This window comes from Hordeum vulgare, chromosome 5H, assembly GCF_904849725.1.
Source record: "Hordeum vulgare subsp. vulgare chromosome 5H, MorexV3_pseudomolecules_assembly, whole genome shotgun sequence".
Taxonomy (NCBI): Eukaryota; Viridiplantae; Streptophyta; class Magnoliopsida; order Poales; family Poaceae; genus Hordeum; species Hordeum vulgare.
Window position 1 is genome coordinate 292,352,813 of NC_058522.1, and position 12,309 is coordinate 292,365,121.

General features: G+C 42.3%; 1 long non-coding RNA gene across 1 annotated transcript; it reads left to right on the forward strand.

Annotated features, from left to right (window-relative positions):
- The first annotated feature begins 5,572 nt into the window (after window positions 1–5,572).
- LOC123399997 lies at window positions 5,573–5,833 on the forward strand. The gene is made up of 2 exons (XR_006610464.1): window positions 5,573–5,639; window positions 5,764–5,833. It is a non-coding gene; the product is annotated as an uncharacterized LOC123399997 (long non-coding RNA).
- The last annotated feature ends 6,476 nt before the right edge of the window (window positions 5,834–12,309 follow it).

The window sequence follows — 12,309 nt, forward strand, 5'->3', positions numbered from 1 at the left end:
ACTTATCCCAACATTCCTTGTAAGCGTTGCTATCACTATTTCTCCCTCCGGTGGCCTTGAGGCGTCTTGATCAATCGGTGTATCCGCCACATGACACACCTCCTTCTCTCAACCATCCGAACAAGAAGATTTTAACACTAACCCTCCTCCAGCTTTCTTTCTGACCGAAGTACCGCTTTTCTTTGCACTACTTTCGAACCGTATCAGGAACAGAGCTTATGCGTTGCTTTCTTTTTGCAGTACCCGCCCCCAGGGGTCATTACTTGATGAAGAGTCCTTCCCCTTTGAGCACCTTATCTTGGCCATCAATATAATTAATCCATCCTGCCTGTCTAGATATTGTTGGTAATACACAGGTTGATTGTATGACTATGGCATAGTGAGTTCTGGCTCCTAGGTGACATACTGAATACAACATCGAAGCAGGTCTATCTTATTCCGTTGTAACGATTCCATTGAATATTGTGATAACATCCTTGATTTCAGCTAGCTATTCTCAGTGATATGCTTGCTCCTCTTGGATTTCATTCCATGATAAGTATGTATTGGAAGTGGGAATGCCTAAAGTATTGGTGCATTAGGGTCCTCTTAAGCCTTGTTTCCTTCTTGATCTTACCTTTCCGTTGCTATCACTCGCTCTAGCCTCTCCTGGCCAGAGCTCCCTCTATCAACAACACCCTCACGCGATTAATTCCCTGGATAAGTATGGCTCATATAAGGTATCCTGATCATAGTAATTTTATCATATCTCCTTCTCCTATTGATATTACCATCCCTCGAGTCCAAGTCTCGGGATGGCGCTTATTAAGGTCCTGTTTCCCCTTGACAGGATCTTCCAGTTCTGGTATCCCTGAAGAGCATTTCCTAGTATGTATTTACTAACCTTAAACGATAGGAGCCGTATTTAGATAAATATCCTATAAATCTATTTATTTTCATTAGCTTGTAAATTCCTTGTGTGAAATAACTTAGAAATTCATTGTGCTAAACTTGTATCTATGCAGTACTGTTTAATGTGGAAGAAGTGTTTTTGTTACTAACAACATAGAAACCATGATACCAGTGCATAAGCATGAAAAACTCACTTTGTGATCAGATTGATCAAGGTTGTAGTCATTCGAATTTACTACTTCATTAAATGATGGTTGTTTAAAGGTGTCTACCATAGTTCGTTTGGACAATGTCCTTAGTAATCAGGTATGTGACCTTCTTATAACCCATGACATCGGCATGATAGGTGTAAAATACATCGAGTGATGGTGGAGCTAAATCAACAGGTTTTATATATGGATCCCAAGGTATATACTTATACCAGACAGTACAAAATAACCCTGCATATACTAGAAAAGAAAAATAACCGTACACATACGACTTAGAATTCTCATCAGAAAATGGTATTACTACTTCAACCAACTTGTTTCTGATTTCACGTTTCAAAAGGGATTTCAAACCAAGACCGCTATGTGAGAATCGCTGAATAACGTCAAAAGTATCCCTTAAGTAAATATTATCGATAAAAAACAAACCTAGCGAATCATTTATTTCTTTAAACTTATCAAATATATACATACATTTACATTGTCGCTAGCCTACCTGAGCATGGAACAAATATTTTATATATACATATTCCATAACTAGAGTTCCATAATTGTGAAACATGGTACATGGTCCTATGCTAACTCCTATTTGAAAGTCGTGTGGCTCTCTAACAAACATGGAAAACAAACGTATCCTCGGCATCCAACTGTTATAAAAGAATGGAAGCACAATTGTTGTTGGACCTATAAACCCTATTATTTTTGCAATAAAACCATTTAGACCTCTTTGATCTGAATTGGTAAATGTTTTTCGATTTTTCACAAATCTATCAATAGGTGAATTAAAGTAGGAAGTCCAACCACTATTGGAACTATCTCCGCCGTTTGAACTACCACCACCCCATATAAAATGGTGGATTATACCATGATCGTCGTGCTTAGGTGCACTAGTTTTCACATTTGGATTTGTTCCATCATTACTGGAACTAGAACCATCATTAGGGTTAGGGGAAGTAGAAGTAGATGCATCATTACTGCCACTAGATGCATCATTGTTGATAGGTTCTTTAGCTCCTTCCTCATCCGTTATATCTTTTTTCTTGGATTTCTTATTATTGTGGAGTTTTTTGTCATCATCTTTTTCCCCGTCTCTATTGTATAACGAATTAAGAAGGTACTTAATGGATTGAAAGAATTTATTCATGATAACAGTATTTTCTATTACTCTATTATTGGTGGATTTCCTCCGCTTAATTTCAAAATTTACCCAGCCTTTTGAGTACTAGGATCTCCCCCTTATCCTAGCAGATCGGTACCCAGACCATGTCCTTGGGCAGCTCGGATGTATCTATCTTTTCGTTCAGATCACATCATCTCGAGCGCGGAATATTATTAGTGGATCAGAAGACTATGGTGACCCGTAGATCTTCAGTTGTTGATTTGCAGAGCAGGGCCGGAATGCGGGGATTGCATTCTTCGAAAAGTATCATATCTTCTTTCCCTAGGGAGAAAGCAGAAACTAGAAACGAGTGGAGGTTCGATCTCTCACCCAAAGCAATTGGGGCTAGTGGAATCTTCCCCTATAGACTCCGAAAAATCATCGTGTACCTTTCCCCTATAGACTCCGAAAAAGCAGCGTGTACCTTTCCCTAAATCCTTCTCCCGTGCATGCTATTCTTGTTTTCCATGATTAGTAAAGACCTGTTTCTTGTTTTCTTTGAGGTAATAAACGAGATGTATCCCGCGTTGCCTATCTTGATGTGGAATCTATCGTTGAGCACCCATGAATGCAGGTAGAAGGTGTTTTTTCTTAACTCTTTCCAGGCCTCAGCTTGATTGGACTTCGTCAGCTCTTGTCGTTCAGCTTCCTCTCTCCTCTCTCATCTTGTCTCTCCGTAGACGGTGTTAAAAAGTTAACAGACTTAAAGCAAAGTAGGTTCGATCCTTGTGTTCTATTATATGAAGTAGAAGAAGAAAGAGCCGGGGGGATGGTCTTGGCACCCATGGGTTAATGGTGAAAGCGCTCAAGGAAATAGGGAATGGAATATTCAAATCGATCAGAAGTGCTATGCTTTATGTAATGAGGCTGAAGGCTAACATCTCGTGAGTAGGCCGAGCTAGGATAAGAATTCCAATCAAAAAGAAGTATGAATTGGGCCCAAAATCACTACTTTACTACCCATGTCGCGTGTCGCGCCACCTAGTACGATAGACTTTTTTCGGGAAAAGAGCAGGTTTTCCCCAACTTGGACCCAGGGAAACCAAAGAAGAGCTAGTTTCGCCCTGTTTAGTTAGCGGTGGATGAGCTGATTTCTTTTCACTCCTGTTTCAGAGATACAAAACAAAAGTAAAGTGTAGAACGCAATGTTTGAGCTCCAGGCTTTTACGATTCTTCCAATTGACTTCTCTTCTCTGCTCCTAGCTCCGAATGCCAGTATGTAGAGAAGTGATGGAAAGGGTTGTGCTCTTTCATTTGAGAAACTTCCAACCAAAATAGGAATGTTAGAACAGAATATTTAGATACAGGTCCCTTATGAATGCTGTACTGAGTAAGATTCATTGAAGAAATGCTTCTCCGAAGCAATAAGTTTGTGGGACAAGCATAGTCTTCTGCTAACCTAGCCTTTCCCATCTTTCTATTAAAACGAATGTAGCTAACGTGAACTAAAACCAAGCTCTTGTTCGAGGAAGTAGAAATTGTTAGTTGTTGCTAGCTTGAACTGAGTTGTTCCTGTTGGTGCTAGGGTTGCCAAGGGAGTTGTAGCGAGATGCTGCTAATGCAGCTATTTTTGATGTCCGGACGATGCAGCGAAAGTGAAAAGAAAAAGATATGATGCTTAGACCGTTCAGACAGGGATGATGGATTTCTAGATATAGGGTTTATTTGAATGTCTGGCCAAATGGTTGCTTTTGTTATGCTTGTCCTGCAAAGCTGGATCTATGGTTCAGTTGCTTTGAATGTCTGTTCCGCCTCTGACCCGGCCCTTACCTCTTTCTTGACTCGGTTTTTCGCAGGGGCATCGAATTATTTTACAAAAGAAACGCCAGTTTCAAAAGGAATAGCACCGAAAGGTGTCAGATGATGATTGAACTGAACTATCTGAATCTGAAACCGCTGACCCGACTCGTGCTTTTTTGGACTCCGCTTTTGCAGGATCCTGTGAGGCATCGAATTCTTTGGCAAGTCTCTTCTTGCTAGTGTTGTACACGTTTTATTCCTTCGCCCGACATGCTTTCGTGATAAAAGAATCATAGCAACATAGCGTGAGGTTCCATAGGTTGATGAGCCTGATCAGTCGTGTAAGCTATTTACTACAGCCGTCTTAGATGGCCCGAGGTATCCTCTTCGGCTTGATCTTTCCTTTGCTTCGATCGCCAACTTGCACTTCCTTATTCCACTATTGCGATATCTTTGTCCTGGACAAAGACCAAGAACTGGTGCAGGTGAAAGAATAGCTTATGGGGCTGGAGTCAAAGGAGCTTTCATAGACATAGAAATCATAATAGAAAGAGCAGGCCTGCGAGCAGCGAGTTGCGAGCCTGCCGTACCGCCCCCCTTTCTTTTTTGAATTAGAAAGAAGGGGATGAATTAGAAAGAAAGAGATCAGGTTATTTATGATCGGAGAAAAGGAAGGGGCGTGGTTGATGTGTCACTGGGGAACCCGTAGGAAGGGGAGACGACCGGCCTCATTCACATCTGAAATGGCCAACATGAACACAAGCGAAATCGTCTAAATTTCGTATAGAAAGAAAAGGAACCACTTCTATTCTCTTAAGTATATGAAAAATAGCTTTTTGGTCCCTTCCGTCCAGAGGTTAGGACATCGTCTTTTCATGTCGAAGACACGGGTTCGATTCCCGTAAGGGATAGGTACTTATTCCCGGCCGGCGGTATCAAGAACCCGGATAGTCAGTAGGAAACTCCAATCTGCAAGCGGAACAACGAGTTTAGAAGGCACGTTCTTGAAAGAGCAGGCTGACTATGAAACTCATATAAGGCTCGCGATCGGGTGCATTGTTGACTCGGGGGCGGTTCCATAGGCGGCTACTCTAAGACGGATCAAGTTGGGCTATATATTATGGCAAGTTGACCCTACTTTCCAATTTCGTAGATAGAATAGTTCTAGTAGAAGGTTAACCCGACCTTCCTAAGAGTACTAGGTTAAAGGGGAGACCTCTAAAGCCCAGAAAGAACTATCCTATCCCTTTAGGAATCCAAAAGCACCGTATCTGTGGATCACTGACGGCTATACCCAATGAGCAAAGTAGAAAGAGCCTAGGAAAATTCATCTTCTCCCTATTCAGTCAGCAGTTGTCCATCGACTAGTCTTACTTACCGCACCGCCCGGCGGAAAGGGATTTCTCAGTGATAGACCCACGAGAGCGTGTGTGCCAGTGACAAAAGAAGTGCGAGACGATCTGGGAAGTGAGGGATGCCCTTCCTGGGTATCACGAGCGGCAAGGCACGTACGATTGGAGGAAAAGCAAGGCAACAGGGTGCTAGGTTTAAGCAAGTATTGTCCATCCGATCATTAGAATCGGCTTAGCTGAAAAAGGCAGATCTGGTTGAACTAGTAGGAAGAACACCCTTCTAAGGTGAAGGTATTCCATTTCTAACAGGGTTCTAGGTTTAAGAAAGTATTGTCCATCCGATCATTAGAATCGGCTTAGCTGAAAAAGGCAGATCTGTTTGAACTAGTAGGAAGAACACCCTTCTAAGGTGAAGGTATTCCATTTCTAAGAAGGAAGTTCTATATATTCGAACTAGAGAGAAGCTCTAAAATGGAAATCGAAAAGGAACCCCTTGTCCGTCCAGGTACTCACCCCGCCGGAACTCGCAATCAAACATAGGGTTGGCAAACTAGGAAGGCACAGAAAAGAAGGCAGTTGCAAAGGCGAGCAAGGTATTTTGGAATTTCCTCAAATTGATGAATCAATGAAGTAGTGGAATTGAAGTAAATGTGCCTACGAAAGAAGAGAAGGCTGATATGGATATGCGAACAGGAAGAAAGCAAGCATATATTACTATTGCATTGGCAACGAACACCGTCAAACAAAGATAGCTGTTGAGGAGGAAGACCTGGCAAGGGAGCCGGTTACAAATAAACCTGGGACTAGGAAACCCCGAACTATGAATGGAAACACTTTTTCAAGCAGGGGTAAACGGATCTGGTTAGGAAGCCGGAGATGGAAGAGAGGGTGTCCTGTCGGATCTTCAATCGGGGCAAACAACGGATGCTCGGGATAAAGCTGGACTTCGATTGGTTTTTGATGGATATGAGCTTTCCCTGAATAAGGATCAAAATATGCTTCCTAAAAAAGCATGCGCAATGGTGGGCCGAGTACATAGCATAGCATATATCAAGTATCCAACGCCTTCCGAATAAGGAATGGAAGCCGACTTAATAAAACTACATCTTGCTGATGTAGGTGTAGACATGTATTCTAAAAGGAGTGACAATATTGGGTGTAAGGATTCTTCTATGCAAACATTGACCACTCGTATGGTAGCCTCACAACCATCTACAAGGGAGACTTCCACCTCAACCTGAAGTTCACCCACGTGGAGCCTTTACTAGTCGGAGTGGTAAGACTACAACCGATCCTCTTCCCCAATGCCAGCGTTGTATGTACCACCTGCCTTCTACCCTAGCCGGCCCAATACCTTCTCTGCAAGGACCTCAACAGTCCACTACTTCTGCTGCACAACCTAGTTCTTCTATACTAGCAACTATTGCTCCTAATGATCCATCATCAATCTGCTCCACCTGTCAACCCGAAGCTGCCATTTCCAGAACGGTTTGTGAAGTCAACTGAAGACAAGCAAATTGCAAAGTTTCTGGATATGATGACAGATATGCAGATTACCACCCCCATCCTTGATGGTGTCTTACAGGTGCCGATGTAGACACAGTTCTTTAAGGACCAGCTCGCAAAGAAGCAAAACATTAACGAGTGAGAACTGGTTACTCTTACTATGGAATGTAGTGCCCTCGTTCAAATAAGCTACCTCTCAACTTAGATGAGCCTGCCAGTTTCAGTATTCCATGCTTGATAGGAAGTCAAACTTTCCATGCTTTATGTGGTCTTGGGTCTACTGTGATTCCCTTCACTGTCTACGAGCCACTACCATTGGGTGATGTACGACCGACGAGCATCACTCTCCACCTTGCTGATCAGGATCCGGGAGACATTTTGGGTGATATCCCTGCGATAGTTGGTAACTTCGCATTTCCAGTTGATTTTGTTGTCTTGGAGATGTAGGATAAGAGCTTTCCTATTATTTTATTTTGGGGAGACCTTTTCTAGCTACTGCAGGGGCTGTCATCGATGTGAAAGATGCTAAGCTCACGCTTCAATTTGGTGAGGAGAAAGTCTCATTTGACATGAGAATTGGAACTCCTATTGAAATAGCTTTTTATGGTGAAATAGCAATTCAAGTAGGATTGGTAAAAATTCATAAATAGCGTAATACCTTTTTCCTTCCTGAACCTTTTCGTTTTAGTAAGTTCATGAAATATTTCATACTATTGATTGATAGTTTTTTAAAGGGATTTTACCAAGAACTTCCTCCGAAAGGGAGAGTGAGCTGGAAATAGGATTTCTGATCTGGGAATTGCTGGTTTCTGAGGCAAAGGAACCTTTAGGTTAAGAAATCAAACCCAAGAAGGTACAAACATTTCCCATAGTGGTTGTGGATGCTAATGGTCAGAACATAATCAGTAAAGCTGTGTATCGGAGGGGGTACCTGGAAGGTGCAAGGAGTGGAATTTGAAGCTAAACTGCAAAATTGCCACTGGTTGCCTATGACATGGTGCTAGGAATGGATTGGTTGAATACTCTGCTGGGGAACACGAAGGTGAATTGGAAAGAGAAATACATACATCTCTTTAGGGAAGGTTCATTGGTAGAAATCAAAGGGGTAGCAAGCTCAGTGGCAGGAGAGCAGCATGGCTTGATTCAGTTTCTTCTTTTTATTGATTTTCAGATAATATGAACTCTATCTGAAGTATTGATACTTTTTAGTATGCTTTCATTTTGCTGGGAGGGGAACAGACGGGGGTCAGAGGGCATTTTCTCAAGCTTGTGACCTGATCTTGACCCGAAACTACTGCTCTTTCCTTTCCCATCTATAAACCATAGTTAGCACTTAGCTATTTTAATGAAACCACACAAATTGGTTAGTATTTTATGTTTTGACCAGGGAACCAACCCAATCCATTCGCCGCAGAAAAAGAGAGGCAAAATAGGGCAAATAAACTGAAGCAGATGAACGGACGACCAATCGATTACAAGAAGAAATGAGAACTGTTTTTCTATTTGGAACTCCAAAGTCAAAGAATGGTATTTCACCGCCGCCTCTTTGAATCAAAAGGGTCTTTTTGAACACAAGCAATAGCCTCAATAGCAAGCTTTCTTCCCACCCTCTCTCTAAATGCAACAAAGTCCTACCACGTTAAGGTCAAGCGCCCTACTTGCTTGTTGACATGTGAGAGGAAATAGGAGTAAGAAGTGCCAGGATTTACCACTTTCGAAGACGTACCGATCTCAAAGAACTTTCCGGCCCACTTTCAGGTTATGAAGGTCTATGAGAACAAAAGATGTAGTTTCTTTCCTCTCGAGAGGAGGCGCGGCAGAGATAGACAGATCATTACATCGAACTAGCAGTCAAGATATATAACTCATCTTTCTAGTACGAGAATAGTATAGTGGATCAAGAGCCGCGCCGCCAACCTCAAACTCTTCATTCCAGGCCAATAGTTTCTCTATAGTGACTACGTACCTTTAACACATTCTTATTGAGGCTAAGCTTCAGGCCAACTACGAATTGAGATTCGAGAGCGGGGTGAACTTCATCACTTCGAGGGAAGCTTTCTTCTCCGGGACAACTCCAGAAAGGAAAGATAGACTGCAGGATTAAAATATAGACAGAGTTTGCTACTAAAGGCTCGGCTGAAAAGGCTAACTATCTTTTGATTTCGCGTTCTTGAGTATGGAGAAGAAGAAAAACGAGTCTAGCCTGGGGACTTTCAGTAACTTGATGGAAGAAGCTTTCAAAAAGAGGCTCAAAGGCTTTTTACGTCAGTCATCTCTTCAAACCTTCCTGCAACTTCTTACTTCCCTTTTGAATTGACCTTCAAAGTTTGCTTTACCTATTTATCTTGACCAGAAACGAATTGATAAAGGGGATGTTATATCCAGACCATAGACAACGTTTCAACTTTCACTTAGGAAGGGGGAAAGCTCTACTTAGCCTTACGTAGCCTGTCTTAGCCCACCGGCTTACCGAGCTCTACGGCACTTTGATTTCAATGTTAGGCTAGGCTTCTTCTTTCCCGAAGGACCTCTCACTCTCTGGAATGTCCGATTAACCGCTGCTTAGTGGTATCGAATGATACAAAGTTGTTCAAGGAGCTAAACGCAAACACAAGAAATTGCGTACCTTAGATGCCATAAGTTTTCCTTACCGAGGGAAAAAGCATTGGGACTACTTTACCCACCCTTATTAGCAACCTCATCATAAAGAGGACCAATAAGGACAATATGCGGATCTTCTCCTTGCCTTCCTTACAGCTACGAGAGACGAAAGGTGCTTCTGAAAGCTGAGAGAAAGACACCAGGATCTACTGCCACAGTATGATACCAATGAACATACTTGAGCCACTGCCATTCCCTTTTACTCACAATGGAAAGAAAAGAGATGCAGAAAGATTTTTTCTAAAAAAAAGAATCGAATATATAACGATTATTGCCGTGTATGTAGTAGAAAGAATTTTTTCAACTATGTTGTCAACTATTTATGCTCATTGCTAGAGTGAAATAAGTTTCTTCATGCGCTTACGAATAAGCAAAAAGAATAGATTCTTACTCAAGTAGTTTGGTTTGTAGTTTAGTTTTTTTATTGACTCTAGTAGTGTAGTTAGCATGCCTTCCGTTCCTTGCTTGCTTATGCACTTTTTAATTAAAGACGACCTTTTAATTCATTATTGACTGGATAAAGTAGTATTAGTTAATATACGCTGATTCAGACAAATCAAATCTCCTTCTTATAGCCTTTAAACCAACAAATGATCTTCAAGCAATGCATATGGACAAACCTTAAGGTATAGCTCAAATCAACCATTAGTCCATAGGGGTTGTCATAAGTTACCAAAACCACACATGAGGGCACCATGATCTTTCACACGGCAGCCACCTTCATCCCCTCCGACGGCCGTGCAAAGATGCATGCAATGGGCCCCAAGAAGAAGGTCAGAATGAAGCGAGGCTCGACCTCTCCTCCACCCCTCCAGTCATGAGTGAGTCGGACGATCCCGTCGAGTCCACCTAAGCCTGCAACATGCTTGATGAAACATCGGGAAGGTAAAACAAATTCTCTTTGCTCGGGTCAAATTTGATTGAGCTTTTCAACAGATTCTCGGTGATCTAGTCATCCGATTTTGCAGCTATCATGTTGATCAAACATATAGTGAATGGTTGGAGGAGAACATGATGGAATTGAGTGTGCCACTTGATGATTTTGAACTCAGAATGAAACCGCAAGCTGAGTGTCGGCGTCAGAACCGGCAGATCTCGGGTAGGGGGGTCCCGAACTATGGACCTTCGATCGATGGGTTATAGGAGAGAGGGTGAGATAATGTTTACCCAGGTTCGGGCCCTCTTGAGGAGGTAACACCCTATGTCCTGCTTGATTATATTGATGTGGATGATAATTACACATTCTATCTCGAGATTGTATGTACTAAACCCTAGGTGGTATTGTCCCTTCCATGGACGAGGACCCCCGGTTTATATAGTTACCGGGAGGGCCTGGGGTTACATACAACTGACCTAATCTACCTTTACTTGGTTGCCACGCCAGTCTTCAGGGTTCTCCTCCATGAATACGACACAATCACACAACCCGTCTCTTTGTGGTAAGCCGACTCCCTAGGGACCCCTTAATTCCTGGCTCCGTGAGTAGCCCCCAAACCAGCCTTCAACACTGATATGTAGGTGTCTCCGGATGATTACACGCAAAGTGTTCGGTTTGCAAGGCGACTTCCTTCATCTCTCCCGAACCAGAAATGATGGTCTTGGTCTTCGGCAGGCTCACAATTACCAAAGCCTCGTGGGGCCCATGGCTTTTAATTCTGCACAAAGATTAATAATATTTCTTGATTCTTGCATGCTTTTTGTGGAAGAAAACACCCTTGGCAATTCTTGACGGAACCGCCTTTTTATAGCAAGAGGTGTTGGAAATATGCTCTAGAGGCAATAATAAATTAGTTATTATTATATCTCCTTGTTCGTAATAATCGTTTATTATCCATGCTAGAATTTTATTGATTGGAAACGCAAATACATGTGTGGATACATAGACAACACACTATCCCTAGTGAGCCTCTAGTTGACTAGTTCGCTGATCAAAGACGGTCAAGGTTTCGTGGCCATAGGCAAGTGTTGTCACTTGATAACGGGATCACATCATTAGGAGAATCATGTGATGGACAAGACCCAAATTATGAACGTAGCATGTGATCATGTCATTTTGTTGCTATTGCTTTCTGCGTGTCAAGTATTCATTCCTATGACCATGAGATCATGTAACTCACTGACACCGGAGGAATACCTTGTGTGTATCAAACTTCACAACGTTACTGGGTGACTATAAAGTTGGTCTACATGTATCTCTGAAGGTGTCCATTGAGTTAGCATGGATCAAGACTGGGGTTTGTCACTCCGTGTGACAGAGAGGTATCTCGGGGCCCACTCGGTAATACAACATCACATACAAGCCTTGCAAGCAAACTGACTCAAGTGTAAGTCACGTGATCTTGTATTACGGAACGAGTAAAGATACTTGCGGGTAACAAGATTGAAATAGGTATAGGGATACCGACGATCAAATCTCGGGCAAGTAACATACCGAAGGACAAAGGGAATGATATACGGGATTATATGAATCCTTGGCACAGAGGTTCAACCGATAAGATCTTCGTAGAATATGTAGGAACCAATATGGACATCCAGGTCCCGCTATTGGATATTGACCGAGGAGTGTCTCTGGTCATGTCTACATAGTTCTCGAACCCGCAGGGTCTGCACACTTAAGGTTCGATGATGTTTTAATATAGTTGAGTTATATGTGTTGGTGACCGAAGGTTGTTCGGAGTCCCGGATGAGATCACGAACGTCACGAGGGTTTCCGGAATGGTCTGGAAACGACAATTGATATATAGGATGGTTTCATTTGGTCACCGAAAATATTTCGGACAATACCGGCAGTGTA